General features: G+C 40.1%; 2 non-coding genes across 2 annotated transcripts; one reads left to right on the plus strand and one right to left on the minus strand.

The window, feature by feature from the left end:
- The first annotated feature begins 1,146 nt into the window (after nucleotides 1-1,146).
- LOC149768556 (small nucleolar RNA R71) lies at nucleotides 1,147-1,252 on the plus strand. Its single transcript, XR_016398553.1, has one exon. It is a non-coding gene; the product is annotated as a small nucleolar RNA R71 (small nucleolar RNA).
- Nucleotides 1,253-5,187: 3,935 nt separating this feature from the next.
- LOC149768557 (small nucleolar RNA R71) lies at nucleotides 5,188-5,293 on the minus strand. Its single transcript, XR_016398573.1, has one exon. It is a non-coding gene; the product is annotated as a small nucleolar RNA R71 (small nucleolar RNA).
- Between the last annotated feature and the right edge of the window lie 7,206 nt (nucleotides 5,294-12,499).

Consider the following 12,499-nt stretch of genomic DNA (forward strand, 5'->3'; position numbering starts at 1 on the left):
AGGTCTTTGAGAAATTTGGCATAGGAGGGAACTTGTTTGATGGCATCAAGGAGTGGGAGGTTGATTTTCACTTGTTTGAAGACCTCCATCATCTCTTCTAATGAAGTTCCCTTCTTACCAAAGGGAGAGGGTGCATTAAGTGCTTCAGGGAATGGAGCCTTTGGAATGTGGGTTGTGGTAGATGGTGGACTAGCTGAAGAAGGTTTTAGGTTTTCATGTGATACATTCCTCTCCTCTTCTTCACCTTCCTTGTTGTTATCCTTTCCAATCTTATTATCTATCATACGTCCACTCCTAAGGGTAGTCAAAGCATTGGCTTGCTCATGATTTAGTCGAGTTTCTTGAGCCACGTATTGTCCCCTTGGATTACTTATTGGTTGACTTGGAAGCTTGCCTTCCTCTCGCTTGTTTAATGCATTAGCTAGTTGACCTATTTGGGATTCTAGCTTAGCAATTGATTGCGTGTGAGAGTGCAATAGTTGTGTGTTTGCCTCCAAACCTTGAAGGACAGTCAACACTTTCTCCTCAAAGGCTGTATTTTTTTGGGTTGGAGGAGGAGGGTGTTGAAATTAAGTTGAGGGATGGTAGAGATGAAAATTCTGAGGGTTTTGAAAATTTTGGAAGTAGGGTTGGGCAGTATTCGAAACTTGCTGCCTCCAAGAAAAATTTGGATGATTCCGCCATCCCGGATTATATGTATTGAAAAATGGGTCATTATCTGGTCTGGGTTGTGTTTGAGCAGCATTGATGTGTTCTTGCACGAGTTCGAAAAATTGGGGTGCTGAGGGGCACTCATGAATAGGGTGCGATGGGCTAGAACAGATAGCACACACTTGTGCTTGGAAAGAGCTAACGATATGTCCTCCTATCATCAATTGGTCAATCTTATGGGACAATGCATCTACCTTGCTAGACAGGTCCATGGAATGACTTAATTCACAAATGGTCCCTTTTCTTTGAGAATTCAGGGGTGCTTGACGAGAACAGGAAGCATGGTGGAGGAAGTTTTCGTTAAGATTTTCAAATAATTGCCATGCTTCATGTTCATTTTGAAGCATGAATGTCCCCCCGCATGTGGCATCAATCATCTGACGGTTTCGTTCAGTCAATCCGTCATAGAAACATTGCACTAGCTGCCATTTAGATATTTGATGATGTGGGCATTTACGGATTAGGTCCTGAAATCTCTTCCAAGTTTCATGAAATTCTTCTTCCTCAGTTTGGGAGAAGCTTGTGATGGCATGTCTAAACTGGTTCGTTCTTCCTATGAGAAAGTATTTTTTAAGGAATTCTTGTTGCATTTGATCCCAAGAACGAATCGAGTTGGCTTCTAAAGAATTCAGCCATTGTTTGGCTCTATCTTTAAGGGAGAAGGGGAATAATCTAAGTTTCAAAGCATCATCAGTGAAATTCTGAATCTTGACAGTGGTGCAAATCTCAAGAAATACATCTAGGTGTTTATATGGGTCTTCATTGGTGAGCCCATAAAAAGATGGGAGCATTTGGATCATACTAGACTTTATTTCATATTGTACAACTGCTACTTCAGGTAATAGAATGCAAGATGGGGAAGTGTAAATGGTGGGAGTAAAGTACTATGATAAGTGCTTAATAATTCATAAATTAGTTATCTTTCCATAGCACTTATCAATGTTCTTAATCTAATAAATACATATTTTACCAGAAAATTGAATAATCATTGAAATAAATTTGAAATATGTTTTTGGTTACGATTTTTTATGAAAACTACAGAAAAAAATATATAAGGAGGAGATTGTGTTGATTCTGTTTGGTAACCTGATGAAGTTAAGGTTATAATTAAATAGGTTTTGGTCCTGGCTCGATCAAAAGTTATAATTTGCTAAGGAAAATGTTTAATTTAATCCTTTTTATTAAGTCATGGTATTGTTTCTAGTCTTGACTGGTCGAGTTCGATCTGAAGCAGTTTAGCAATAATTAAATTTGGAAGACATTGGGCTCGAGAACAAGTTCAAGCAACTCAACGATCATGACCTACCGCAAACCCAAAGCCAATTTCCAACCAATTCGTTACCTGCCTTCATATAAAATTTATAATAATAATAATAACTAAAAATTCACGATTCACTGTTCATATAAATAGTGTCCCGTTAAAACACTGTTCATATGAACAGTGTTAAAAAAAAAAAAAATTAAAATGCCGAGAACACTGTTCATATGAACAGTGTTCCGTAAAAACACTGTTCATGTGAACAGTGTTAGAGAAAAAAATAAATAATACATAATAAATAAAAAAATAAATAAATAATAATAAAAAAAATAAATAAATGGCTTGGCTACTGTTCATCTTCTTCCCCCGAAGAGCACCTCACGCGGCCGCCCACCGTCCGCGGCGACGATCCCGTGACCAGCATCTCCGCCTCATCTTCCGCCTGTGACGCAGCCCGCAGCCAAGATCCAGCTCCGCCATCAAGCCGCGTCGAAATCCCAGCGTCTCCCCGTTGATCCCGCGGCCACCCACCGTCCGCAGCGTCCTCCCGACGATCCCGCGACCAAATCCGCCGGCGACCAGTCCTCCGTGATTCCAGTCGGCCGCAATCAGCCGTGTGCCCACCGTGCCCGTGCGGTTGACTCTTTCCAGCAGCGGAGATTCGGCCCCTTCGCCATCACCGCGTGCGGCGTCTTCTCCTCCAAGATCAGCGAACCAGCTGCGTCGAAATCCCAGCATCGTCGCCCAGTCTTCCGCCCGTGGCGCATCCTGAGCGACCAGATCCTCCGCCACTTCATCAGTCGGCACCTCTCTCCGCCATCACCGACCAGATCCCGCGGTCCCTCTTCCTCCTATCTCGCGATCTGCATCCCGGCACCACGCCCTAGAATCAGCCGCCGTGATTCCTTCTTCCCTCTCTCCGCGTGCGCCGGACGGCTATAAAAGAGGAGATTACTCTGCGAACAGGGGAGGGGGAGGAGGGTGAGAAGAACCAAGGAACAGAGCATGCTCTGTTATGGTGCCGAGAAGAATAAAAAAAAAAGAGGGATGCTGTGAGCGGATGAGTTAGAGAAAGAAAAAAAAGGAGAAAAAGAAGGAAGGACTTGAGACGGATGGCGTGGAGCATCTCAGCAAGCCGATCAAAGTCGTCGAGCATCATGAGCAGCTAAACCTCGGTTTAGGGGTTTGATGAAGCCATAGAGGAGTATTCGTTTCATTTTTATTGATTTGAGTTTGTATTGTAAGAGTGTTGCATGATGAAGAATTTATCAATTGATCTTTATGATTTATCCAATTTATGTGAATCATTTATCTTGCATAAAATATTTTATATAGATTGATCTATTTCATCGAATCCAACACCTGTGTTTTGGAGGAGATATTCAGGTGACATTGATTTCATGTTTAATGATTTAATGATCAGATGCATCATGCTAGGTTAGACAGGTCATGCTTATCGTTAGAGTAGATGGTTTGTGCTAGACTTAGATGATTCATGCTGGGAATTAGTTATAATTTTCTTTTATGATTGCTTTGGCTTGTAGTCGGAAGCAATCAAGTCTTAAATACAACTCAATCTTTGAAAGCATCACGAATATAAATCTATCGGTGGATTCTAGCCCTAAACACCTCCCTCCATAGATAATTCATACTATTACATCCATATTAATTCTTAGTTTTTATCATTTACTCTAGCTTATACCCTTTGAAGTAACTATTCAATTAGGAAAAAATAACTTGTCTCCAATCCCTATGGACCGACACCCATAATCACTATCCTACGGGATACGTGCTATTGCGTGGTTTATTTTCAAAATTGAAAGAACCGATCAATTTTTGGCGCCGTTGCCGGGGATTGCTAGCATAGTTATTTTTCCTATCATTTAAATTTTTTTTTTAAAAAAATTAATTAAATTTTTTTTTCAAAATATATATATATCTAAAATAAAATAAAAATTATTTTCGATTGTTGTTACTTTTCTTATTTTTTTCTTTCTTTCTTACTAATTTTTAATTTTTCTTTTTGTATTATTTGATCAGGAATCGAGAAAAAAAATCTGAGATGATCAAAAGGAGAACTGCTGGAAAGAGAATGCTATAGAGGTTTGCCAATATATATATATATATTCGCTGGAAAAATTTTCTTTGGTAACCTCTAAACCTTTCTTATTTAAATTAATTATTAGCTTGAAATTTTGTGGTGATTGTTTGATTTTAATTTCAGCAAAACTGTGAATGCATGCCTGATACACATACACCAATTAATCTGCACTTAGTAAAGGCAATCACCCCAACAAGATAAGAGCCGGATTTCATCACCGGATTCTTGCCCAACTTAGGTGAACTCAATCTCACATAGTGTCAATTTAATTAAAATCAATTAGACGTTGGCTCCTAGGGACATTCGAGCTCAATAGGACGAAGATCACCGAAAATTGCACCAATTTCGCTCTATGGCATAGTTGATGTCTAGGCAAGCTTTGTCCCTATAAGGGAGACAGTTCATCTGTTCGAGGCAAGTGGGTTTTAAGTGGGACCTTTGCGAACGCATCGTGACCCCTCCACTTACCTGGGAGCTTACCTAGTCAACTCGGTTCATTAGACCGGATTGGAGGCTTAGGTGCCCTCTTCAAACCAGTTAGGAGCTGTCTAGTGATTTTAGGACAAATACAAGGATAGATGTGTTTATCTTTTATTGCATGCTTGACTGATCAAGTACTAGTGTATGCAAGGGAGTCGTTCTAGAGTACGTGACCTATTACCTTTTAACCCTGAAATAGAACGGACCCTTAGGAATATTCGAGCTGAGATCAGAATATTAGAATCATCCCCATCTCCTGAGATGGCTGAAGAACAATCCAAACTCCTGAGGGAGTACTTTATTCCCACCATTTACACTTCCCCATCTTGCATTCGATTACCTGAGGTAGAAGCGATACAATATGAAATACAATCTAGTGTGATCCAAATGCTCCCATCTTTTTATGGGCTCACCAATGAAGACCCATATAAACACCTAGATGAATTTCTATAGATTTGCACCACTGTCAAGATTCAGAACTTTACTGATGATGCTCTAAAACTTAGATTATTCCCCTTCTCCCTTAAAGATAGAGCCAAACAATGGCTGAATTCTTTAGAAGCTAACTCGATTCGTTCTTGGGATCAAATGCAACAAGAATTCTTAAAAAAATACTTTTCCATTGGAAGAACGAACCAGTTTAGACGTGCCATCACAAGCTTCTCCCAAACTGAGGGAGAAGAATTTCATGAAACTTGGAAGAGATTTCGGGACCTAATCCGTAAATGCCCTCATCATCAAATACCTAAGTGGCAACTAGTGCAATGTTTTTATGACGGATTGACTGAACGAAACTGTCAGATGATCGATGCTGCATGCGGGGGGACTTTTATGCTTCAAAATGAGCATGAAGCATGGCAATTATTTGAAAATCTTAATGAAAACTCCCTCCACCATGCCTCCTGTTCTCGACAAGCACCCCCGAGTTCACAAAGAAAAGGAACCATTTGTGAAATAAGTCATTCTATGGACCTGTCTAGCAAGGTAGATGCATTATCCCATAAGATTGACCAACTGATGACAGGAGGGCATTTCATTAGCCATTCCCAAGCACAAGTGTGTACTATCTGTTCTAGCCCATCCCACCCTATTCATGAGTGCCCCTCAGCGCCCCAATTCTCCGAACTCGTGCAAGAACACAACAATGCTGCTCAAACACAACCCAGACCGGGTAGTAACCCATTTTCCAATACATATAACCCAGGATGGCGAAATCATCCAAATTTTTCTTTGAGGCAGCAAGCTTCGAATACTGCCCAACCCTACTCCCAAAATTTTTAAAACCCTCAGAATTTTCATCTGTACCGTCCCTCAACTCAATTTCAACACCCTCCTCCTCCAACCCAAAGAAATACAGCCTTTGAGGAGAAAGTGTTGACTGCCCTTCAAGGTTTGGAGGCAAACACACAACTATTGCACTCTCACACGCAATCAATTGCTAAGCTAGAATCCCAAATGGGTCAACTAGCCAATGCATTAAACAAGCGAGAGGAAAGTAAGCTTCCAAGTCAACCAATGAGTAATCCTAGGGGACAATACGTGGCTCAAGAAACTCGACTAAATTATGAGCAAGCCAATGCTTTGACTACCCTAAGGAGTGGACGTATAATAGATAATAAGGTTGGGGAGGGTAACAATAAGGAAGGTGAAGAAGAGGAGAGGAATGTATCACATGAAAATTCAAAACCTTCTTCAGCTAGTCCACCATCTGCCACAACCCACATTCCAAAGGCTCCATTCCCTGAAGCACTTAATGCACCCTCTCCCTTTGGCAAGAAGGGAACTTCACTAGAAGAGATGATGGAGGTTTTCAAACAAGTTAAAATCAACCTCCCACTCCTTGATGCCATCAAACTGTTAGGGTTTCCCAGTGCTCTAGGGCGCAGCGGAAGATACGGGATTATAAAATTTTCTTATAAAACCCATTATATGAAACCCTAATAAGCCAAGATCGTCTTAATAGTATAACCAAATAATGTAGAAAATATAATCTTGGTATAGAAGAATACCTATCACGCTATATCCAATATATCTGAAGATGTCCTAAGGTGCCCAAATGTTCACCCTCCGATGTTGATCCACACAGAAATGGGTTCAAGACTCTAGCTCCACCAAAACTTGATTCTAATTGTTCAATCCTTCTAAAGAATTTAATTGGCTGATTTTTCTTCACTTCCTTCTTCCTTTCTACCTCTAAAACATTTACTAGCCTTTTTGTCCTAAAGAAGACCCTCTTGTCTTGGGTTAGGACAAAAGAGAGAGGCTTGTAAGAAAGAAGGGATAAGGGAGAGAGAAGGAGAGGCTTTTTCTTGGATCATCTTTAGAACCCCAAGGCACCTCCTTATTTATAAGAGATGGAGGGATGCATCGTAAAGGGATGCATCCCATCCACACACCTCATCATGATGAGGCATGTGCCAAGAGATGCATCCCATCATGATGGGTTGCTAAGGAGAAGGGTGTATCAACTTCTTTCTCACATCGCCCTCTTAAATCCTGATGATCCAAGGGCCCAAATGCAGTGAACCAAAGCCAATGGTCCAGATCTAGGCGCCATCTAATGGTCCATATCAGGGCATCATCATCCAGGGTGCCATCCAATGGTCCAGAAGCAAGATGCCATCACCGATGGTCCAGATTCCGGCGCTGAGCAACGGTCCAGATTTTTCATCCAGAGAGCCATCCAGTGGTCCAGATTCAGGCGCTAACCAGTGGACCAGATCCTTCATCCAGGAAGCCATCCAATGGTCCAGATGAAGGCGCCAACCAGTGGATCAGATCCTTCATCCAGGAAGCGATCCAATGGTCCAGAAGTGAAGGCCCTATCAAACCCAATTCAATTGGGTTTAACCAACTTAAAGAAAACATTAAACCTAATCAAATCAGGTCTAATTAAAGCCAAATGGGTTTCAACTCTTGGCTAACCCATATTAGGTCATGATCTAATCATATTAGATCAACCTAATCTAAGAATCATATTCGAATTTAATTTGAATCAGGAGCTAGGATTTGCAACACGTGCTTGCATGTTCATCTTGCAAACATGATCTAATCCAATTAGACCCTTGATCAATTCCCTCGTGTGTGACCCATTGGGTTCCTTATCTTAGCCAGCAGTAGGTGCAGGTGCAAGTTGACCTAACCTGATTAGAATACCTCTAATCCAATTTAGGTTCAATTTAGTGCTAAACCTGACTTAGCAATCAGAACCTTTCTGATGCTTTGATCTAATCAAACTCTTTGATCCGATCAACCCACAAGACATGATTGACGTCTAGCAACGTATCATGTCTACCCGGAAGATGAGGAATGTATTGGACAAATCCAAACATACCCTTCAGTGGAAAGTTACTGTGCAATTCAATTCCTCAGTCATACTACATCTTGAATAAGTGCATGAGTATGGATCAATATCAAACTCAATCACTTATTCATGTCTCTCTCAATCTTTTATATGATAATTCAAACAATGAAACATTAGAAACTCTTTCTAATATTCATTTTGCTTTGATCAAAGGCTTCTTGAATCATCATAAGATTAGAGTAAGTAGGATGTTACCTTCTCTTACTAGAAGTGACTGATTCCTTGTTGACCTACTCACAACCTTCGTACAAAATCCACCATATCCAGAATACCCCGTACACAACGCAATGTCGTGAATGAGGGTAAACCAAAACATAGCTTCAAGTGCACAAGGTACCATGGTGATCTCAGGTCTAAGGATCACTTGCACAACTCCCACTATGAGAACCATCTTTTGATAATTAAGTAAGAATCCATAAGATGTTCTCATGGCTGGTCATTTCAGTGAACTCATTCCTCTAATGAGCACCCACATCTTTGTATTAGTGTCTCACACAAGTGATTGTAAGATCAATCAACCTCTACATTGAGCATACATAAGATGTGCCAGTCTTTCCGGTAATATTGATCCCTGACTCAATATACCAATTTGACTGGAAATATTCTAAATTAGGATTTTAGGATTTTAGGTCTCACTGGTATGATCTCATCATAACCCTAAAACCAATGTCCTAATTTATGGGGTTCATCATCCAATAATAAAATAGATAAGCAGCAAATGATGAAACACAATGCCTTTATTGATATATATCGAGTGTCAAAGTACATGATTTGGAGGATTACAAAGAGAAACCCATCAAATGATTGGTGTTAGAAGTATGCCCTAGAAGCCAATCTGGCTGACACATTGTTAATTCTAGGGACATAATTTTGTACTTGACTATTTATTATCGAATAAATAAAAGGCATCTTTTCATTCATATTATTTATGTGTCTATGAATAGTCCAAGAAATTAATAAGATGATGATGCATATTCTCAAGAGTTGAGAATTTGAGCCATATGTCATTGGTGATTAATTTCTAAATGCTCCTGATCAATGGATCATCACGAGGACGGTGATTGATCCGATCAGTGCACAGATCACTTTCTTTCTGGATGGACGAGACTTGAGTCCACAGTGTAGGAACACTGAAGTGATAGTGCAGGTGCTTGTTAGAGAACAAGGGTACTGAGCGTGACCAAGACAAGAAGTCACTTGGATGTCTATCCACTCGTCAGTGACTTGCTTGATGTTGCAGTAGTGTGACTGGTCCTTTGACCTGCGGTACTTCGGCTACTCACAGTGAGGTTATTGTAGTTTGACTGCACACATACATGGTCTCTAGCCATATGGGTCCATGCAGTGTAGATTGGCTGCAGTAGGTTCACTGTAGGAGTAGGATATGCACCTGTATGGAATCTATCGACCTTGATAGAAGAGGAGTGATCCTATGTGATTTGTTAGACTGAGTTCTAAGACCTTGGCCAGGGCAGTAATATAAAGTGGAGAAAGAGTTTTTCCACTATCGAACTCGAGTCAAATAAATCCTCACATATGACAAACGATGGGATTTGACGAGCTGTCCATGACCTCCGTCCTGTAGGGATCCACGATAGTAGTACTGTATCACACGATAACTGCACCTAGAGGTTCATCATTCTATTCTACTGGGTAGCCACTACATGCTGCTAGGTGTCACTGGTGGATAGTGGGACTCATAGGGATTATCTCGATGATCGATAAACCCTAATGAGTAGAGTTGGAGTCGTTCCAATCCATTGAAAGGAGTTTTCAATGATATTGTGATAGAGATCATAATATATCTCACTGCCAGTCAGAATAGAACCTATGGGGTCACACACACTAGAAGTATTGACCGATCCGATGGTTGAATCGTGATTAGGAATCACAAATAATCAATTCGATTGATATTCAGTTGAAGAAGGAACAAAGGAAATTAATTAATTGGACTTAAACACAAATCCTATTTCGAGTAGGATTCCTAGAGTCCTAATTGGATTAGGACTGGGAATCCTAGTTGGAGTAGGACTGGGATTTCTACTTGGAATAGGATTCCTACAATCCTAATTAGATTAGGAGTTTTGAATTAAAATTGGATTCCTACTTGGAGTAGGATTCCTAGAGTCCTAATCGGGTTAGGACTTCGGATTCAAATTAAAGTCCTAATTGAATTAGGACTAAAATTAAATAAGTCCTAATTTGATTAGGGTTTCTTAAGTCCTAATTAATTATTAATCTAATGAATCAACATGACTCCTAATTGGGTTAGGATTGAAGAGTTCAATTGAGTCATGGTTCACTCAAGTTCTAATTGGATTAGGACTAGAATAGATTGAACCCAATTGATTCATGATTTGGTTAAACCCTAATTGGATTGGGACTAAACCAAATTAGGGCCACCCAATCCTCATTAGATGAGGATTAGGGCAACACAAAAGGGAGGGGCTCACGCCCCTCCCCTTTCTCCTCCTTGGTGCGGCAACACAAGAGGGGCTGGCGCCCCTCTTGGAAAGCAATCAAGGGCTCCTAACTTCTAGGAGCCCTTCATGCTTTAAAAAGGGGTGAGGGCGGCAGCTAGGGCTCCTAAGAGCTTTTCCTCTTCCCTTGGAGCCGTGGCCACCCTCTCCCTCCCTTGGTTCAGCTGCCAGCAAGAAGAAGGGAAAAAGAAGCCATGGCGCCCTCCTCTTCCTCCTTTCCTCCTTCCAACGCAGGAAAAGAAAGTAGGCTGCAGGGGCTTTGCTTCTTCCTCTTCTTCATCCTTCTTCTTCCTCCTCTCAAGTATATTCAAGAGTTGAAAGAAAGAGAGGAGATCAGCCATCAAAAGTTATCTCTGCAAGGGAGCTAGCACCCCGGTGAGATAGAGAGCTTGGATCGGATTCTACTTCGTGTGGATACCCGTAGAGGCCGGACACTTGAACGGCTTCAAGCGAACCCTCTTCCAGAAATCCTACGATCATCAGATAGTGGTGAAGTTCTACCCACTCAAAGGTAAGTAGTAGATCTAAAATTAATCATGTCTTTTAATTTTAATCTCCCCTTTAGATTTCATAAAACTGAGTTAGAGAACTCTAGAAAATTTTTGAAATCTACGTTCCCTATTATGTTCATGAGATGAACGCCCCCGCACGTGTCTTTCCGCTGCGATCGTCGCAACGCGTGTGGGGGTAATCCAATAGTGGTATCAGAGCCGCGTTTATGGGATTTAGATTAAAATTGATAGGCTTGATTAGGATTTAACTTAGATCTGAAAAATTTATATGCTTGCTGAAATTTCTGCGTGCTGAAATTTCAGATTTCAGCATGCAGATTTTGTTTGGAAAAACTAGATCTTGCATGATTAATTTTAATTACAATGAGATTGCAATAATTAAAATCATATCTTGCATGATCAGAATTTCAGTTGATGGCATATTTAATCAAAATTTTCAGATCTGAAATTGCATAAGAAGTATGTGATAAGATTCATTTAAAGATTCATGATCATGAAAGATAAATTTCTATTTATGCCTAAGCTTAAAAGAAAATTGATATTTGCATGATATGCATAAGATATGATCAAATCATAGAATCATGTTTATTAAAGGATAATTTTGTTTAGGATTGTGCTTAAAAGAAAATTAATATATGCATGAGATGTATATATATGTTAAGCAATTTTTACATGAGATGTATATATATGTTAAGCAATTTTTACATGAGATGTGAATAAAAATCCAAATAGGTTAGGACATTTACATAAGATGTAAACCTAAACTAATATGCCATTTACATAAGATGTAAACACATAACATATGAAAGGATTTCATGTTCACATAGGATGTAAACCTAAACAATATGATGTTTACATAAGATGTAAACGCATAACATATGAAAGCAGTTTTATATTTACATAGGATGTAAACTTGAACCAATGTGACATTTGCATAAGATGTAATTATATAACATTTGGTTTGGAGTAGATAGGTTTACATGTGATGTAACAAACCCAATTGAGACCTAAATTAAAACCTCCTCAATCAAGTCGAGAGTGAACCAACATGAGCAAGTCATATTAGATTAATTGATCTAATTGGTGTCTAGGAAAGCATGAAAGGTGGTTACTTAATTAGGACCTTACTCTCTGAGTAAGGGGAGCCTCCCACCTGCTTACCTGGCCAATTGTTCGATTACCTCTTATGAAAAGCTCAAGGTTGCAAACACTAAGACCTGATTAACCAATATTAAGTCAATAGGTCTTCCACTGTAGTAGAGCTGCTAAGGTCTTTCTGATGTTGATTTGTCTCGGCTGGATATAGTGGTCAAGTTGCATCGGGGGGCTGGACCTCTCTATAGACATGAGATGTTGTAGGGTAAAGGTGGGGTTGGGCACCAATAACTGTTAGGTGAGGACCCAATGACGACTTTATTCCTACGGTTATACGGTGGGTCTGACTTAACTAAGAAATGGGACCAATAACTGTTAGATGAGGTTTTCATGGCTTAGAGACCAAGTTACACTTCAACATGCTTGAGAAGCATTGTACAAGAGTTGTACATTCATCAATCTATGTGTCACCAATAACTGTTAGGTGAGGTGGCATGT

Source organism: Phoenix dactylifera, chromosome 1, assembly GCF_051530095.1.
Source record: "Phoenix dactylifera cultivar Ajwa chromosome 1, Ajwa_hap1_PhDact_Kaust_v1.1, whole genome shotgun sequence".
NCBI classification, from domain to species: domain Eukaryota; kingdom Viridiplantae; phylum Streptophyta; class Magnoliopsida; order Arecales; family Arecaceae; genus Phoenix; species Phoenix dactylifera.